Consider the following 20558-nt stretch of genomic DNA (forward strand, 5'->3'; position numbering starts at 1 on the left):
CTCTGACAAGGTTCTGCAGGCACCCTAGTGTCTCAAGGTGTCAGGACACTCTGTTCATCGCGTCAAGAAAAGAAATCTCGCTGCTCCGCACACAACCGTGCGAATGAATATTCAGCACCTCCAACTCAGATCCACGGCTAATGATCCCGATTCTGTATCTTCCAGGGCCAATTGTGTGGCCTCCCTCTTGCACACTGCCTTTCTTTTTTAGCAGTTTCATTATTTGTTCACACCTCCAGAAGAAGAAGTGGAGAAAGAAGATGAAGCATAAATTCACCAACTTTTTTCAACTTCCATCCTTGCCAAGTTCTCTGGTTCCAAGAGGGCCGTGGGAGAGCCGGGAGCTCCTGGCGGGGGAAGGCTTCTGAAGCACCGTCACAAACCTACCACCCAGCACACACCCTCACCCTGGGACAAACGGACTAATGGGCGTCCTCTCCATACAAAAGGACAGCAAGCAGCCTAAGTAAATATTTTACTACGGAACTGCCAAAAAAAAAAGCCAGCAAACAAGTAATAAAAGTCTGGCTAAATTCAGGATCCAACCCATGTGAAGGTTTCAGTCACCCAAGAGTTGAGCATGAGCAGAGAGACAATACCTGGTATGTGTGTGGGGGTGGGGGGTGTGGGGGGGTGGGTGTGGGTGTGTGAGGGTAGTGGAGAACCCACAGAGGGGCACCCCTCCGCTGGGTCTGTTGCCTTCTTCAACAGGCAGGCCTTACATTGAGAAAGATGAAGTTTAGTTTGCTTGTTCTTGATGGCTTTCATAGAGTTTGTGGGCACCACGTTGTAAAGCCTCTTACGAGGCATTTGGAACTTCACATGTGCCGTAGAGCCAGTATTTCTGACACTGGATGGGTGCAGTCATGAGAAATTGAAAAAAAAAGCCCAGGCAGAACTTTTTTTTCCTGGGGAAGGTTTGAGGAACACAGCAACACTGTGAAATGTGAAATGGAGGTTTCTCTGGACTTGGAACCCCCTCGCTTGATGGTACCGTGTCACTTGCCTCCACTCCCCACACCACAGCACCTGGGTCCTGTCCCCAGAAAAGCAGGAGAGGGCAACCCATCGGCATGAGCGAAATCCAGTCCACATGGTCCAAGCTTAACTGCTTCCACCCCTTCCCACTGGCCTCAGTATAGAAAGTACAAACCTCTCAGCATGACTCCTGCCTGGCCCCTCCCTCCTTACCTTCTCCTCCCTGTCTGTTCTCCAGCCACATGAGGGTATTGCCCTTCCCCAAACACTGCTCCCTTCTGGCTGAAAGGCTTTGGAATGTTCTACTCTCCCTGACTGGAACACTTTCCCCCACTTCCCTGCTAGCTCCCAGGAAGCCTGCCTTGACCCCCTGGCCTTAATTAGCTCGGCCCCTCAAGTCCTTTCCTAGAGCTCTGTGCAACTCCTGTCCAAGTCTCTGTGTCAGCGCTGACTCTTCATGGGATGCTGTGTGCCCTCCCCAGCTAGAAGTCCATATGTCTCTGAGCTCTTAACACAGACATATTTATTGTTGCCCAGCACAGAGCCTGGCCAACAGCAAAGGCCAACACTCAGAATGTCACAGTAGGACTTTGGTCCTAAATAATAATTTTGTTTTACAACGTAAGTTTTTGCTGTTGTCTTTTTTTTTTTTTAACATTTGATTTATTTATTTGTCAGAGAGAGAACACAAGCAGGGAGAGCAGCAGGCAGAGGGAGAAGCAGACTCCCAGCTAATCAAGGAGCACAACGTGGGGCTCAACCCCAGGACCCTGGGACCATCTTGCCTTCAAATGACCAAATGATTCAGCGAATTAATCTAGCCCAGATATCTATACTAATACATCTTTAGAGAATCTAATATCTATATCTATACCTAGTATCTTTAAACTCTTAAGAAGGCTTTCAGGTTTTTACCCCAAGCCGGCTGCTCCTACCAGGAGCCAGAGGCCACATGTGGTGGGGAAGAGACCACAGAAGATGCTCGGGGCACATCTGAGCTTCTGTGTTCAAGCAGCCAAGACGTCTGCCTGCATCTGAGCCAGATGACACTGTTCCACGTTTCTCTACTCGTTCCCTAACCCCTCCCATATTTCAGTCCCCAAAATTTCAACGGAGGAATTCAGAATCCATTCTTGCTGGATTCATTCGTTTGCTTTCCTTCCCACTTCTCCATCTTAAGCTGAGTTTCACCCTGTATCTGGGCAATTACTCCACCAGCCAAGCAAAGGCCACCCTTCTTCATTTGCCCCCTCTGTACTTCGGACTTGCATCCTGACAATGACTGCTAATATTTAGACAGCACTGAGCATATACGAAGCATACATGTGCTTGCACGCACACACGCACGCACATTTAATCCTTACATCAACAACATTAGGAAGGTACTATTATTTCTGTTGTTTAGATGAGGATATTGAGGCACAGGGAAGGAACGTTACTTGCCCAAAGTTACCAGCTGGAGACAGGGTTTAAACCCGGGGGTCTGGCTCCACGGTCCGTGCTCTTAACTACCACACCTTCTTGTTCCTCATGCATTGGGGATGTCTGTTACATCATTTTCTGCAGTTCTCACTCCTAGCGCCTACTGAGCGAGCATCAAAGCACGTGACCTTGCATTTCCTGGCCTCGAATGACTGGACAACTGCTAAATTGCTGATCTAGAAGATTTGATCCATAGGTTAGCCAGTGTACTGAGATTTGGGGCCTTTTTCAAATCATAATTTAGACCAATAAGATTCTCCTCCTGAAAGTCTGGAAATGGGAAATGAGTGACGAGATCTGCCCTTGGTGTATGTCAGAGATGACCTGCCCTGATACACAGGATAGATACAGAACTGGATGGCACCTCACTGGGTCTTGTGCTAGACGAGTAAGTAGAAGCTTGTTGAAGCAGAAGAGCACAGCAGACAGTCAGAAGATGGGAGGGAAAGCATGTGGCACTTAAGATTTGGAGAGACTCCTTCCAGTTCTTGATTTTTCTAGTTCCCAGTTTTCAGGATTTCTGTTCCTAACAACCCAAAGATGAACAACAAGAGCCCACTGGTCCCTAAGGGCCTGATTCAGCTTTCCCAGGTGAGAAGAGAAGAAAACAGGGAACTCCTTGATGAGAAGGGAACCAACAGGTGGTGCAGAGTGGGGTTAAGTCATATGTGAAGTCCTATAGGAAATTTCTATCACCTGCACAGCCCCTCCTCCAGGATGATCCCAACCGTTCACTGGGCACCATGACTGCTCAAGGCTGAGCACCTGTAAGGATTGAGGATGGAGACAAAGGGGTCCAACACTACGGCATTTATCTGAGTTTCTAGAGCCAACCCTATATGCCAGGGCTTCATAAGCACAGGCTGGAATAGCAAGCCATTAAAAGTGAAATCTGGTGTTCCATAATTCTCAGAGATTTGCTGAGAAACAGGTACAATACTAACATGATAATGACATTAAAATAATATTTTATGCTTCACAAAGTCCTTTTACTTAAATTGCCTCCCTCAATCCTTGCTACAACCCCATATCCATTCAGTCACTGAGCTTTGCTGGTTTTATATTCTGAACTTTTTTTTTTAATTTTATCTTCCCCTGTTCTTGTATTCTGTTTTTTTAAGGATAAAATTCAACATGAATAGCTTTGCAAAATCACACTAAAAAACTTGGACTTCACTCTTAAGGTAATAAAAAGCTACAGTCATGATTTGAGCAGGAATGAAGTGTAATTAGACCTGGCTACTGTGTGGGTAACGGACTGATGGAGAGAAAGCATAAGGGCAGGGACATGAGGAGGAAGGCTGCTGTAAGAACCCAGCAAGGAGATGACTATGGCTTGAGCAAGGCAGTAAAATTGGGGTTGAGGACAGGAAGAAAATAATGCCCAATTGTCCGACTTAACCAACTCAGGGGAAGTTGTTTCCATGACAGAGGAGAAAGTGGCTACTTCCAAAGAATATCTAGATCATTCAACTTCAATTGTTTGGGGGGGAATATCTGCTTTTAATCTGCACAAGCACCCAGGAATACAAGAAGAGAGTCAATAAAGATGTTTGGTAATGAAGGTACTGAGCTCAGTTGTCCAGCGATGCTCAGCTTCCAACCCGCATGCAAAGGGGCATGACCAAATCAGGATCCTGGCTTTAAATGTACTGCTTGGACATCTGTATCTAGAGTTTGTCTTCATTCCAGGACTAAATTTAGTAGAACTCTGATACAAATATGAGAGGTATAGACCCATCATTCATAGTCTCCCTTTCATTTATTACTAAATGTGATTCATATTACCCAATATTCTATGAGCAATCTAATGATTATGCTTCTTCTGCCTATAAAAGCTTGAAAGAGAGACTAAATAAATTAGTTCATTAGAACAGCTTGGGTTAAAATATCTGAATGAAGAGAGAGAAAGAAATAAAAAACTAAAAGAATTTCTACATCTGAAATGTATTTTATAATTTAAGAAATTTAAAATACACTTTTATACTCAGAATATGATTCACAAAAAAAATGAAATTACAGCTTTTGTAATTTTTTAGTTTTAGGAAATAAGCTCTGTGAATTACACAGAACTGTATTTCCCATAATAACTAACAGTTCAAGTAAACTGCCTCTTTGAAATGTATGTTTGAAAGTCTGAGGCATCACCTCAGCCTTTCTGTGTAGTTCTCTAAGAGAACGGAACTGGATATACTACTCATAAATATGATTGTCATTAGTCCTTAAAAAATTAAAATTCCACAGAGACCACAAAAAATAAAATTCTCTAGATGGTAAGAGAATGAAAAGATGTGCCACAGGCTGGGAGAAAATATTTACAAATCACGTACTGATAAAAGCTCTGTGCCCAGAGTATATAAAGAATTCTCAAAGTCAAAAATAAGGATAAAAATTAACCCAATAAAAAGTGGGTCAAAGATTTGCAGAAGAAGGCATAGGGATGGCAAATAAGCACCTACAAATATAATAAGTAAAATATGTAAGTAAGTATAATATCATTAGTCATTAAGGAAAATAATCAACTAAATAATTAAATAATTAGAGTCGATTAACTAAAATTAATCTTATTAATGTAAATGAGTTAGTTAAAACAACAATGAGCTATACCACTACATACCCATTAGAATGGCTAAAATTAAAGAAACTGAGCCTTCCAAGTGATGGTGAGAATGTGGAGGAACTGGAACTCTCCCACATTGCTCGTAGACAGGCAAAACAGCAGAAGCACAAAATAGTATAAGTTTCTTAAAAAGTTAAATATAAACCCGCCATATGACCCACCTGGAAAGAAATGAAAGCCTACATTCACACAAAGACATGTATGCAAATGCTCATAGCAACTTTATTTGTAAGAGCCTTAACGGGGAAACCACCACACGACGGAACTGCAAAATAGTTATTCTGTGAGAAAAAAGGCAGACAGAAAAAGCACGTATCATGCTATGAAATCCTAGAAAATGCAAACTAATCTACTGTGGCAGAAAGCAGACCAGGGGTTTTCTGGAGATGGTGGGAGAGATGGGGAGAGGCAGAAGGAATGGGTTACCAAGGGACGGAAGAAAATTTTGAAGGGTGATGGGTATGTTCATTATCTTAATTGTGGTGATGATATCATGCGTATATACATAAGTCAGAACTTATTAAATTGTACACTTTAAACATGTGAAATTTATTATCTGTCGATCAGACCTCAACAAAGCTGTTAGAAAATGGAAAAAATAGGTACATGTGGTCAGTATTTGTAGTTTAAGTGGAGCCTGAAGAACAATCAATATTTAACCAGGAGGTATTTAAAGATCAGATGTGTATAAGGCAGTGATGATGCCTGAAAGCGTGAATTCGACCTTCAAATAATGTCTAACATTTTTCATGGCTACTGCAAGGAAGTTCCCTGATTTATTTTTACTTCATCTCTAGTAGGTTGTTAACAAGGTGTATTTATTTTCTTGGTGACCAAAGAAACCCTGACCATTTCCTCCCTACGATGCTTTCATCATGGGGGCCCTGCTTTCCATGTCCTAGAATGTTCCACTAAAAGAAATCTGTGAACTTAATACAGAAATCACAGGTATCACATATTTCATTTAAGAGTTTGAGATGGCTGCAAATGAATTTTTCCTTGTCTATCACTTTTATAAATCTTCAATTTTTCACTCATCCTTGAAGACACCATTTAAGTTCAATCATCACCGTACATGAGCCACAGTCAACATAATCACACAAAAAAAATTAAGAAAAATTATCAGGGCAATATATCTTAATGTACTGGGATTACACTTTCAAATTTCCTGAGACCTAAAATCTGAAGATACGACAACTAGTCCATCAGTCCTTAAAAGTTTATTGTTGTTTTTTTTAAGAGAAACACCATGTGCTTCTGACATAATGATTGAGCATATGTATTTCCCACCCTCCTTCCCAAGACCCTACTGAAATTGTCATAAGGAAGTAAAAAGGGAAGAAGGAAAACAAACAAACAAACAAAAAGCCTGTAAGTATAAAGAGCAGTAAGGGAAGGGGATTATCAGCATGTAAAAGAGATCGCCAAGCATCTGAACATGGGGAAGAGGAAGGAAGCATTCTTTTTTTTTTTTTTTTTAAAGATTTCACCCATTTATTTGACACAAAGAGAGAGACACAGTGAGAGAGGGACCACAAGCAGAGGGAGTGGGAGAGGGAGAAGCAGGCTTCCCGCTGAGCAGGGAGCCTGGTGCAGGGCTCAATCCCCGGACCCTGGGATCATGTCCTGAGCCGAAGGCAGACGCCTAACAACCAGCCATCCAGGTGCCCCCAGAAGGAAGCATTCTTACAGGTGAAGCAGTCTTGACTGTCCCCCAGAAAGAGGATTCCAGAGCCGGCATCCAAGCAGAGCGCTATGAAGGGTGAAGAGAAAAGTTCAGAGGAGACCTGAAAATGGGGGACTTGATGCGAGCTTTCCTCACATGGTCCCCATCTCTACATGTGCTCCAAAGTGCAGACCAGCCCGACGACAGGCCCACCTGACATCTAGCCCCGAGCTCTAAAGAGATGAGACAGATGGAGATTCCTGTGATGGCAGGTCATGCTCCAGAGGAACATCTCCCCAGTTCTGGAAGCTGGACATCACCCAGAAGCCTGGCACTCATTATATCCTGTCCCACTGTCTAAATACGAACAGGCAATCAAGGATTGGGATGTATCAGTAAAATAAAAAATGCATTTGTCCTTGAGGCTGGAAGCCTTCTCCTTCCAGTGGCCCAAGGATCTCGCCTGGCTTTGAGTCTATAGAGAAAAACATGCAGCGAACAGTATTTACAAAACCACAGCAGTGTGAGTGCTGTTCACTGATAGTTCGGTCCACACAAAGACAATATACAGGAAAAATAAGTTGATACAGGATAAAATTTACAGGGTTCGCTGTCAGAAGCCGGGAAGCAGAAGAGAAGGAGTAAAGATGGAGGAAAGGTGAACAAAGTCACATCCTCTTGTTTTATAGGGTAGGGTCAAGAGACTGTTTAAAAAAGTAATAGAGTAATAACAAAGGAAAAACTGTAGTAGGGTAGCAAGTCAAGGCCTAATTATCTTATTTAATTATTTATTTATGTTACATCAGTCACCATACAATACATCATTAGTTTTTTTTTCTTTAAAGACTTTATTTATTTATTTGACAGACAGAGATCACAAGTAGGCAGAGAGGCAGGCAGAGAGAGAGAGAAGCAGGCTCCCTGCTGAGCAGAGAGCCCGATGCGGGGCTCGATCCCAGGACCCTGAGATCATGACCTGAGCCGAAAGCAGAGGCTTAACCCACTGAGCCACCCAGGTGCCCCACGTCATCAGTTTTTGATGTTGTATGATTCATTGTGTGCATGTAACACCCAGTGCTCATTACAACATATGCCCACCTTAATACCCATCATCCTGTTACCCCATTCCCCCCAACCCCCTCCCCTCTAAAACCCTCAGTTTGATTCCCAGAGTCCATAGTCCCTCACGGTTCATCTCCCTCTCTAATGTCCCTCCCTTCATTTTTCCCTTCCTTCTCCTAATGTCTTCCATGCTATTCCTTAGGTACCACAAATAACTGAAACCTTATGCTAATTATCTTATTTATATTTAAAATGATATATGAGCATCTAGTTAGGGATAATATGAATAAGCTGTATCTTTCACAGCACAGACCTTTCAGACACTCTCTAAAATTGCTAATCAAGAAATGGAGAAGTAAGCCTATTATTTCCAGTAGTGATGGTCACTACCAGGAAAAGTGAAAGCAGCAAGGGAACAGGGTAGATATTTACCTCTGGGGAGTGGAAGTGATGAGTTAAAGGCCAGGAGGCCTTTTTTGCCATAAGAAATCCTTCTTGGAATTTTTGGATTTTTTACCATATCCTTGAATTATTTCCAGACACATTTTAGAAATTCTAAGGTGAATGTATAGACTTCACAACAAAATAAATACCAAATATTATGAGTGACTCATGACTTGGGCAATTTTGTATATTTTATCTCTTTTGAGCTACACCTAGGGAGTGGGTAGACAGGGCCATCTCTTACTTCAGGGAGAAACCAAGACTAGGTGTGTTTTGATGGCTCCCCTGAGCACACAGGCAGAGTGGTGGAGGTGAGACCAAAGCTGGGGTCTTCTGATGCCAACTCTAATATTCATTCCTCTGTGCCAGCAATTCTCAGAAGTCTGACTTTAGCATTTCTTTATACTCCAAATTGGGAAGCCCAAAGACATTGTGTTTATACAGATCGTATCTACGGATATTTACTGGAGTCAAAGTTAAAACTGAGATCTTTAAAAATAATTATTTATTAATCCATTGAAAAACAAAACAAGGGGCGCCTGGGTGGCTCAGTGGATTAAGCCTCTGCCTTCGGCTCAGGTCATGATCTCAGGGTCCTGGGATCGAGCCCCGCATCAGGCTCTCTGTTCAGCAGGGAGCCTGCTTCCCCTCACCTCTCTCTGCCTGCCTCTCTGCCTACTTGTGATCTCTCTCTCTGTCAAATAAATAAATAAAATCTTAAAACAAACAAACAAACAAACAAAACCCCTATAAGATTTAAAAAAACCCCTATAAGATTACATAAATATTTTAAGAAATACAACTACAGTTTTTGAAACAAAAAGGTAGTGAAAACATGGACATTATTTTAAATATTTGTAAATTTCTGGATTGACAGAAGGCGGTGTGATTCTCATAACTGTTTGTGCCTGCACTGTGTTGGGACAGCACCCACCAATAGCCCCTGGGGAGGCTCCCCTGCCCATGTAAAAAGGGCAAAGAATATCTTAGCATAATTAAGAAAAGAGTTTTGACTTTGTAAGCCCTGTGAACGGGTTTCAGGGACCTCCAGTGGTCTCCAGACTATACTTTGGATTCTACTCCTTTAGGAAGCTTTCCTTGATCTCCCCAGAAAGAACTCAGTCACCTTCAACGTTTTGCCACAGCTCACTCACTGAATGTCAAGTTAATCCTAATTTTTATTGTTTGCTAGACACTTGTTAGCAAACCAATGCCGTCTACTAACCCGAAAACTTACCCTGTTCCAGCCTGTTCCAGTCCCCATCTAGCACCTTCCACAGTAGGATATACCTAGGAAATACTCAATAAATATGGAATAAATAAATAAATGAAGTCCAGATTTGTTCCACGGCAACTAAGGAGCAACAGAATAGTCTACAGTGACCGGCTAGAGAAGCAGAATCACCAAACTAGAATACAGTGACACTGTTAGAAAAGGAGCTTGTAAATTAAGCTAAATGGGTCTGAACCTCATCTCTGCCACTTGCTCCCTGTAGGACTTTTTTTAGCTGAAGGATTTTTGACAAGATACCTAACGTATCTACATCTCAGTTTCCTCATTTGTAAAATAAGTTTAAAAATAATACTTACAGAGTTACTGCGATGACAAAATGTGATCATTTCTATAAATTGCATACAATGCTGGACAAATGATGGGCACTTATGTTTATTATTCTATCATTGAATGGGCAAAACTATCACTCTCTTAGTGTCCACCATTTGACTAACAGTGGAGCTAAAACACAGGGGAAAATACCTACCTCCAAAGAGGAACTTGTTCAATAAGCACTTACTTATTCAATGAATTCCGAAACATAAAATAGCAGATCCTGAATTGAAGCAGGTTTTCTCTCGCCTACTTGGAATTAGCAAATCACAGACTACAGGGAAAAATTAGAGTAATGACAATAGATGAGTAAAGAACAAGAGGTGAATGAAGCCTACGATTCAGGGATATTTGCGGAGACTTTTTTTTTTACAGTGCTTTGTTACTTTGAAAGAATTTCAATAGTGGTAATCAATCCAATTGTTTGGATCCTAGTAAATACATGAAGACTCTTAAAATAGCACTATATTCTGAAATCGGCTTTAACGCCATTGGAGGAAGATGGTCTAATAATAGCTTAGGACAGTTCTTACTTCCATCAGTCGGAAATAAATGCCATACATTTCAAAGACAAGTTTCCCAGTTCAGCTTTATCCTGTATCCACCAAGTGACACCGAGAGCAATTTACTGCAGTCAATCCTCATTTAACTACTAATTTTAATGATGTGTATAAGTGCTGAATATTCACTGACATCGTCTACACCTAGTTGTACAAATGCGACTTCCTTATTTTATAACTTTCCAGATTTCCTCATAAGTACCCACATTTGAGGGGAATTGGAGAACGTAGAGGTTGGCCAGTGGGTACGTATTTTGTCTATTCTGCAGACGTTAATCCTGTCCCATCATCTGTACTGTCTCCAGATAATCCACCTTCTGCTTGGATGACTTCAGATAAGGGCTCAGGCATTCAGAAGATGGCTCCCTCCTCTGTTTCCCTCTAGGAAAGCTTCTGAGTACAGGAAAGGGGGTTGAGGTTTCTGCATCCTTATAGAAGCTTAGAGGAAAGGCAGGGGGGTTGCTCTTTGGATTACTGACTGCTGAAGTGTGGCGGGTTCTGTCTGACCTTTGAGACGGAAACTTAGTTCCCAGCCTTGGAGTGTCTGTGGTGCTGATCATTTGCCTCTCATTCTTCACAGTGTTTAGCCTCGCCTCTCTGTCCCTAAACCTCTGCTGGCCTACAAAATCTTCTGCACGCTTGAGATGCCTCACAGAGCATCCCCTTTTAGATCACTTATGTGGGTAGGAGGAACAAGTTGCTCATTCTTGAGCCACATTGTGCTGCTACCTCATGCTGCTATCTTCCTCGCGCCATCTTGGATATGGGACAAGCCAGAGGCTGGAACCCTTGGGGGGATCCACAGCCTCTTCCACGCTACCAGAGAAGTAAGGCATTAGTGCAAATGTCCTTCAGCTTCCACACACCTATCTGGATGTTTCTAAAACCTTACTTACTGAACGTTCAACCTCACATAGGAGATAGATTGAGAATTTCGTATTTGACCTCCTCAAACTCCTGTCATTCTTTGCTTGAGCCAGAAAGGTCAGGCTTTAGCTTTTCTATTCCCTCTACATTATATCCTCTTGTCTGCTTTATCAGCCATCCTTGTAGTTTAGCTGCCTTGAGGGGAAGGGTTATGCACGATGCACTATGGAAGAAAATCTATAATTAAAATTTTCATGGCTTAGTCTTGACAGTTAAAGAAATTTAGCAAACTCTTTCCAGGCAAAATTAATCATCATTGCTTTTTTGAAAATCCTATTTTGATGTCAGAAGCTAAATACTATAGTTACTAACCTTTGGTGTTTATTTTTCTTTGTTTTTATTTTATTTTTCCTTAATTACTATTTCTTTAGTTGTGTGTATGTTTAAGTAAGCTCTACACACAACATGAGGCATGAACTCATGAGCATGAGATCAAGAGCTGCACGCTCTATGGACTGAGCCAATCAGGTGCCCTCTAAATACTAACCCTTCCCAGCCCTCCTATAACATTCCTAAATCCTCTCAAGGATGCTTCCAGAAGAAAAAAGAAAATGCGTGAGAAAAATCTGAATATATTTCAAAAATAACCCCTATTGTGACTGATTATCATTACTCCAAATTCAGGCAATTTTAATAGACAACATTAATTTGCATATTAACTGAAAGCCTTCCAACTGCTTTTGAAAGGTTGAAACAAAGAATGAAATTGGTTAGTAGAAAGCAGAATCAATTCTTTAGGAGTTTCAAAACTAAAGAATTGCTTGCTGAATATAGGAATACTTGTTAAGAGTCCCCCTAGAATTCCATAATTCCAATCAGCTAACTAGACAGTTGATGTTGGATGACCCACCGTTACCTTAAATTGTTTTTTTCAAAACTAGGCTCATAATCTTTCTTTTAAAAAAAAATCTGGCTTTCTTTATCTTTTAATCTTGATAATGATACTACATGTCTCCCAGCATCACAATCATCTTCAACAAATTTCATTTGAAGCATATTTGCAACATGAATGGCAGGTGCTGTGTTAGCCCTCTGTAGCATGTCTGGGGCCCAAATTCTGCCTTCAGGGAAATTTCTGTATAGTGCCCCCTATCTAATCAGTCACTGAGTCACATAAATTTATATTTTGAAAATGTGCCCCTGCTACACCCAGAACACAACACTGTCCTCAGTCATTTCTTGATCCCAATGTTGTTGTGCTCAAGAAATACTTATTAGATTTAATTCACTTTTCCAGTCCCCACATAGATGTCTCTGATCAGCTTAAGAACTGTCTCCAAAGGTAAGGAGACAGGACAAGCTCAAATGTTGATGTTATTTCATTCATGCAGAATGACCATCAGTGGTTGTCTGCTACTCCCACTGGGTCATCATCGCCTTGACAGCCTCAGACCACTGGGCTGGGTGGATCATTCTCTGGATCATTCTGGTATTTTTAAAAAATATTTATTGTATTTATTTGAGACAGAGAAGAGAGCGAGAGAGCATGAGAGGGGAGGGTCAGAGGGAGAAGCAGGCTCCCCACTAAGCAGGGAGCCCAATGTGGGACTCGATCCCGGGACTCCAGGATCATGACCTGAGCTGAAGGCAGTTGCTTAACCAACTGAGCCACCCAGGCGCCCCGCATTCTGGTATTTTTCAAACTCCTTTTCTTCATCTTTCTATGGATGCCTTATGCACATAATAATTTTCTTAATGACCTTCAGTGTTCTGTGCTAGTCACATTTTTAATATTACTAATATGTTGCTTTTGCTACTAATTTCATTCTTATATGTCTTGAAATACTGAAAAAGCAATATTAAAAAATGGTGATGCTGTTTTACCTTAAAGACTGAAATGTAATGTGATTAGTGGTCATTTTCCTGACTAGGGGGAGGGAGGAAAAAACAGTGTATTCAGTATCCAGTCTCGGACCAATTCCAGTCCAGAAAGACTCTCACTTCAATCTCGCTCTGGTGTGAGTTCATAGGTCACTGTGAAGGACACAGAAATACCAATTATATCTTTTTTTTTTCCCAATTATATCTCTTCAGGGAAAGAGCTGGGGTTAGCTCAGATGGCACAACAGATCGTAAATATGTTTGTTTTATATTGATTGGATGGAGAGAATGTCTTTCACACCTCCTAGAAAGCAGGAAAGTTTTTAAAGGGAGGCCTGCTCTTTTCTTTTATAAAGAGAAATGTGGCAGAAGAGGAGAAACAAGCAGGAATTGCTGGAGCAGAACAAGCCACAGTCCCTAGGGTCAGGGGTCCTCTGCACGCCCCACCGGGTTGTGTCAGTCTTGTGGAGAGCTGTTTTTTAACCTCTCCTGCACTCTGATGCTTTCCCTTATCTTTTCTGAGAAGGTTTTTAATATGTAAGTAAAATAAACATCATACAGAAATAAACAGAAATAGAGATGAGAAAAATAATTGGCAAGATTGATCACTTTTACCAACTCACTGTAAACACTTTTGAGGTGGTTTTTCCCCTCTCATGTATATGATATATGCCTCAGTAATACTCTAGCCCCCGGTGAGGGGGTCCTGAGTGGCTCAGTAGGTTGGGCAATTCTTGGTTTTGGCTCCGGTCATGATCTCAGGGCCGTGAGATGGGGCCCCGCATCCTCAGCGGGGAGTCTGCTTCCCCTCTCCCTCTGCTCCTACCCCCAACCCCTCCCCCAACCCCTGACCGGACCCTCTAAAAAGAAATAGATAAATCTTTTAAAAAATATATTCTAGCCTCCAATAAATGTTTATTAGCTAACTTAGTTAATGAACTAATTAAAGGTTAGAATCATACAGGTTTGTGCTCTGATTTTTTCCACTTACCTAACATAAGCATTTTAATTTTTGATATTGGTAGATAGTCATTGCCTTTATTTTTAATGGTTTTGAAAAGTTCCATTGAGTGGATATGCCACAATTTACTTAATAACACCCGAATAGTTGGGGAACATTTTTACTTCTCACAATTTCCCTATTAGAGATAACACTGTGATGATAAGCTTATTCTGCATTTTGTAGGCCACTTTTTGGATAGATTCTCTAGATCAGGGGTAGGCAAACTTTTCCTGCAAAGGGCCAGATGGCAAATATTTTTAACTCTGCAGGTCACATGGTCCTTGTCTCAGCCATTCGGCTTTGCTGGTGTAGTACAAAAGCAGTTACAAAAAACATATAAACAAACGAGCACGTCTATGTTCGAAGAAAACTTGATAGGTGTGCGATCAAACTTGCATTTATTTCACGTTTAATGGGTCATGTAATGGTATCTTTTTTTATTGTGTTCCAATCATGTAAAACATGTAAAATCATCCTTCGCTCACAAGTTATACAAAAATAGGCAGCAGTCTAGACATGGCCAGTTGGCCTAGAATTGGCTCCAGAATCTAGGGATTCCTGGGTCAAAGGATGCACCGTCAGGGGCACCTGGGTGGCTCAGTCGGTTAAGCATCCACCTTCTGCTCAAGTCCCAAAGTCCTGGGATCGAGCCCCATGTCAGGCTCTCTGCTCCATGAGGAGCCTGCTTCTCCCTCTCCCTGCTGCTCTCCCTGCGTGTGCTCTCTCCCTCTCTCTCTCTCTGTCAAATAAATAAATAAATAAAATACTTAAAAAAAAAAAAAGACACACCATCAGTCAGGCTTCTGCTGGTCATTTGGATGGTTACCTTCAACCCTATTTCTTGGTTGGTAAATTTCTGGGTTCAGCCATTTAAATAGTCAGTGTTTTCCTCCTGCATCACATCATTCTTGAGAGACTACACAGAAGAACTACTTTCTGTAGTTTATTATCTGGACAGCAACCATTTTCTTTTAAAATTGATTTAGGGTGACAAGACCATACGAGAGATCACCTGCCTTGAGCCACCTGAAGCAAGAAAAGCTCTAGTTTAGAAGGGGTCAAGAAGGGGCCCTCCAAGATTTCATCATCTCCTCTTAATCTGCCCATTCAAACCCATTTCATTCTAGGTCTTCAGCTGAGCCTGAGAACACCTGGCCAGCTGCCACCTTCAAACACAAAGACAATTATTAAGTTAATCCCTCTGCATTTCTTTCTCTATCCTGGGTTGATAATGAGGAACAAGAACTATTTCCTTTTGTGGATTGTGAAACTGAAGAATAAAAGTGCCTTTTCTCTGATTGGACAGTAACTCAGAAAAAAAGGAAACCATGTTCCCTGCCTCTAGGGCTAACTGTCATGACCATAAATTAATATTTATTAAGCATCTTCTGGTTGCATTCCACTGTGTGAGGCACAATGGCAATTAGTCCCATTCATTACTGTACATTTTTAAATTTTTTCAATTTATTAAATTGTATCCTGGATGATTAGATTGCTTCAGGCTGTAAGTGCAAAATTGAAAATATTCAATTATGATACATACAACAAAGCAGCCAGTTCAAACAGGGTGCGTTAAAATATCAGCTTTACAGTTCCTGTCCTCCAAATCTAGAGGGGGCAGATTTACAAGATGTTCTGAAGGCCAGAGGACTTGCAAGAAGGCCAGTGAAGGGGCGCCTGGGTGGCTCAGTGGGTTAAGCCGCTGCCTTCGGCTCAGGTCATGATCTCAGGGTCCTGGGATCGAGTCCCGCATCGGGCTCTCTGCTCAGCGGCGAGCCTGCTTCCCTCTCTCTCTCTCTGCCTGCCTCTCTGTCTACTTGTGATCTCTCTCTGTCAAATAAATAAATTAAATCTTTAAAAAAAAAAAAAAAAAAAAAAAAAGAAGGCCAGTGAACTCTTTACAAAGAGGAAACCCTTTCTCCAGTTCTCCATAGATGGAAATTGGGGCCCAAGATTTGTGGCAGTTTATCTCATCTGCCAGAGCTTTTCTAAATTGCTCCTTCATTTTAAGATATGGAGAAGGTACATCTCCTGTTTTTATTCCAACTAAAAGTTAAGAATCTTTCAAATAAAATTACTCATTTAAGAACTCTTCTTTATATTCTCTCTCATGCTCTAAATATATTTTAGGGGATTTTTAATATAAACCAGGCAATACACTTGATCTTAGCCAAAAGGCCGAGAAGCGATTAAACCAGGCAATAAACTAAACACAAAGAAAACAGTCATTTTTCTTTATGAGAATGTCAAAAGAGTTAAGGCCAAAGTTACTCATCGCTAAGGACGACTAATGGACAGAGTGGTATTCCAAAGAAAGCAGCTCAGGGAGGAGAGTTACAAGGGGGTTTGCTTGTCTTTTTTTTTTTTTTCCTTAAATATTTTATTTATTTATTTGTCAGACAGAGAGAGAGCACAAGCAGGGGGAATGGCAGGCAAAGAGAGAAGCAGGTTCCCTGCTGAGCAGGGAGCCTGATGCAGGACTCCATCCCAGGTCCCTGAGATCATGACCTGAGCTGAAGACAGACACTTAACCAACTTAGCCACCCAGATGTTCCTCCTCCTTTTTTTTTTTTTTTGAAGACTTTATTTATTTATTTGTCAGAAAGAGAGTACAAGCAGGGAGAGCATCTTTACAAATGAAAGAAGAAACTGAATGTGGGCTTAGTAAGTATGTGATTGGTCTAAATCACATAGGACTGTTAATAAATACTGCAGAGAGGGGTGCCTGGGTGGCTCAATCATTAAGCTTCTGCCTTAGGCTCAGGTCATGATGCCCGGTCCTGGGATGGAGCCCCGCACTGGGCTCTCTGCTCAGCGGGAAGCCTGCTTCTCCCTCTCTCACTTCCCCTGCTTCTATTCTCCCTCTCTGTGTTTCTCTCTGTCAAATAAATGAATAAAATCTTTAAAAAAATAATAAATAAATACTGCAGAGAAAAGGGGTCAATTCAAAATAGTTTGACTATTTAAGAATCTTATTAAAAATCTATAGGTTTGGGGGTTCCTGGGTGGCTCAGTGGGTTAAGCCTCTGTCTTCGGCTCAGGTCATGATCTCAGGGTCCTGGGATCAAGCCTTGCATTGTGCTCTCTGTTCAGCAGGGAGCCTGCTTCCCCCCCGCCCCCCGTCTCTGCCTGCCTCTCTGTCTACTTGTGATCTCTCTCTATCAAATAAATAAAATCTTTTTTTAAAAATCTATAGGTTTTTTAATAGTCAAAAGTTAGAAATTCAATAGGGACACTTAATAGGATGAAATTTAAATAGGGACAAATAACTCTGGAAAACACTGTGGAGTTCCCCAAAAAGTTGGAAATAGAGCTCCCCTACGGCCCAGCAATTGCACTGTTGGATATTTATCCCAAAGATATAAATGTAGTAACCTGAGGGGCATGTGCACCCCAATGTTTATATCAGCAAGGTCCATAATAGCCAAACTATGGAAAGAGCCCAGATGTCCATCAACAGATGAATGGTTAAAGAAGATGTGGTGTATATATACTATGGACTATTATGCAGCCATCAAAAAATGAAACCTTGTCATTTGCAACAACATGGATGGAATTAAAGGATATTATGCTAAGTGAAATAAGTCAATCAGAGAAACACAATTATCATATGATCTCACCGATATGTGGAAATTAAGAAATAAAAGAGAGGATCATAGGGGAAGAGAGGAAAAAATAAAACAAGACGAAACCAGAGAGGGAGACAAACCATAAGAGACTCTTAACCACAGGAAACAAACTGAGGATTGCTGGAGGGGTAACTGGGTGATGGGCATTAAGGAGGACATGCGATGTAATGAACACCGGGTATTAGAAAAGACTGACGAATCACTGACATCTACCTCTGAAACCAATAATATATTATATGTTAATTAATTTAATTTTACTTTAAAAATATTTTAAGTAAGTTAAAAAGGGACGACTATAAAAGGACATACCTAGAGGGAAAAGGAAAGTCAAGAATATAAATGCAACATAGCAAAGAACTGATTAGGCCTCGATATAACAGAAGGGAACCTGGGTTAACATTTGACAATGAACTGAATTAAATCAATAATAGAACGTTACTGGAAGATAAGCCAATATAAATTCAGGATATTTTGATGTTTGTTATCCTGTCCTAGGTTCAGGTGTGTAAAAAATCATTCTGTGTTAAACCCAAAAAACAAGATTGTGAAAAAATGCCTTTGAACCCCTTAGAGATGATTTAAAACTAAGACTCCAGCACTCATCTCTGCAAATATGATAGTACGTTCTTGAGAAGAATCTCAAGCATCCGTGGTTTAAACAAGCTCGTGTCATGATTCACACGCAGGCAGGTCTCGGGGCCACACTTGGAGGAACACTCTACTCCAGGGGGTGACTGATTTTTTTCAGGCACCAGGTCTGCTGTTCAGGTACCAACTCTTAGTAAGGGATGCTGCCAGGACTTCCGACGGAGGGACCTGCTCACTGGGCTTTGTACAGACCTGAGAATCCAGAGTGTCTCCATTCATGGGCAGGCCACCCATTCCTGTTTTTTATTTCTCCAAAAATATAACCTTTTACTGAATAACTGCTCAAATGATATACACTATGATTTGAATATTTCTCTGTCCTCTAAGCTTCTTAAAAACAGACTGGTTTTTGCTCACCCTGGTAGCACAGCAGAGTTCAAGTATATTTTTTGTTGGATGTTAGGCACAATGATTTATCAATGTTGTAAGATATGATATATAGCACATCTGTATTTAAAGAAATATAAATCCCTGACTGAGATACGCACTTACAGTCAAGCATTATCACAATGAATGGAAAAACTTTTTCTCTTATTCTTGTGCTTGGTATTCACCCAATGCTACCTACTCTGAGGGCTTTCAAGCCATTGCCGATGACCCTAACACTTGGTTACCATCTGCCATAGGGAGGATATTAATTGCCTTCTTAAGATCAACACTGTGTGTCACTCTCCTCCCTACAATTAACCTTCAGCCCATTCAGGTCTACACTTGCCTTCTACTAAGACTTCTTTCAATGTCTCCATGCCCTGATGCTATGGCCATATTTACATTCTAAGTTCCAAAGGTCCCAAGCCACAGGCTTTCTTGTTCTCTTGGTTAGCAGTCTCTCTGTCTCTGTCTCTCTATCTCTGTCTCTCTCTCTCTCTCTCACACACACACACCCCCCAACCCTGAAGCAGACAGTATTTGATTCTGTCTAATCCACTTCTTCCAATCCCTTTTTTCCCACTCTAGCTAAACATCCTCCTATTCATTTAACTTAGTTTGGCTGTTTTTTTTCAGATAACATTAACTCGTCTTCCCAAGGTTTCAGATCCTTTTTGTAGGATCTTCATGGGATTTCTCCTTCTGCGGTTGGAACCAAGCAGAACTCTTTTAAACCAAGTTATACAGTGGTTGCCTCATAAGGCAATCTTTGTCCACCACTTCAAGCTTGAGCTGTAGGGAACTGTTGCATTTGGTAGAATCTGTGCCACCTTTCGAAACCTATTTGCTAAACTAACATGTTTTCAGAAAAAAAAAATCAAAAACTGTTCCTTAGGAAAGATTAATAGTTTTAAGACTGTCTCATCTCTAGACCGGAATGGTGGGGACTAGCTTTACTTTCTTCAGCTCCATGGAGAGCTTTTGGGAAAGAGGTGTCTGGTTACTAGTTACTCCTGTCTAGAGAGAATAAATAAGAAACTCAGGGCTTAGGTTAAAGCAAGAAAGTCACAAGTTTTCCAGCAGAAGGAACTCAGCGGCAACAGTCTACTGGGGATGAGAAAAAAGCAAGCAGGCTGGAAACTCTGGATTTTCTATTTGCGTAAAAGCAGGGCCTGGCTGAGAGGCTTTCCTGAAGCCATGTTGAACCGGATCAATCATAAAAAGAAAGAACAACTATAGGGATGAATATGGACGCGATTTTCCTCAAGTTAGCAAAAAAAGGAGTCTTTGATGTTGGCATACAAGGTAATCAAAGGAGATAGCACCTTAAGGAGGTGCTTAAGGAACAAATGAAGTGAGGAAAGAAAGGACTGGCTAGTGGTCTGTCACACAGAAGGATGACAGAGTTTGTGTAAACCAATACACACCAAATCCACGCACTTGCTCACTCACTCATTCCACAGCATGTACCGAGCACCCACCACGAGCCAATGCTGTTCTAGAACTTGCTAGAACACATACTTGCAGTACTTGCTGTCCAGTTCTTGTAGTCTAGTTCTTACAAAAGAACAAAACAGAAATCCCCTCCCTGTGTAGCTGCCATGCTATTAGTGGAACATTCACAACAAATGACAACTAGAATAAATAAGTAAGTCCTAAAGTAAGTTCAGAAGTGATAAGCGAAGAGAAAGACAGACTGCGGATGAAGGGAGACCAGGAGCGCAGGGGTGAGTGCTAAGATGC

At 41.3% G+C, this 20558-nt stretch overlaps 1 protein-coding gene and 1 pseudogene across 1 annotated transcript in view; both read right to left on the reverse strand.

Annotated features, from left to right (window-relative positions):
- SSPN (sarcospan) overlaps positions 1-20558 on the reverse strand; it is a 107636-nt gene that overhangs the window by 51477 nt on the left and 35601 nt on the right. The gene's annotated exons all lie outside the window — the stretch shown is intronic.
- On the reverse strand, positions 16219-16359 carry LOC123947690 (annotated as a pseudogene).

Source organism: Meles meles, chromosome 7 (genome assembly GCF_922984935.1).
Source record: "Meles meles chromosome 7, mMelMel3.1 paternal haplotype, whole genome shotgun sequence".
Taxonomy (NCBI): Eukaryota; Metazoa; Chordata; class Mammalia; order Carnivora; family Mustelidae; genus Meles; species Meles meles.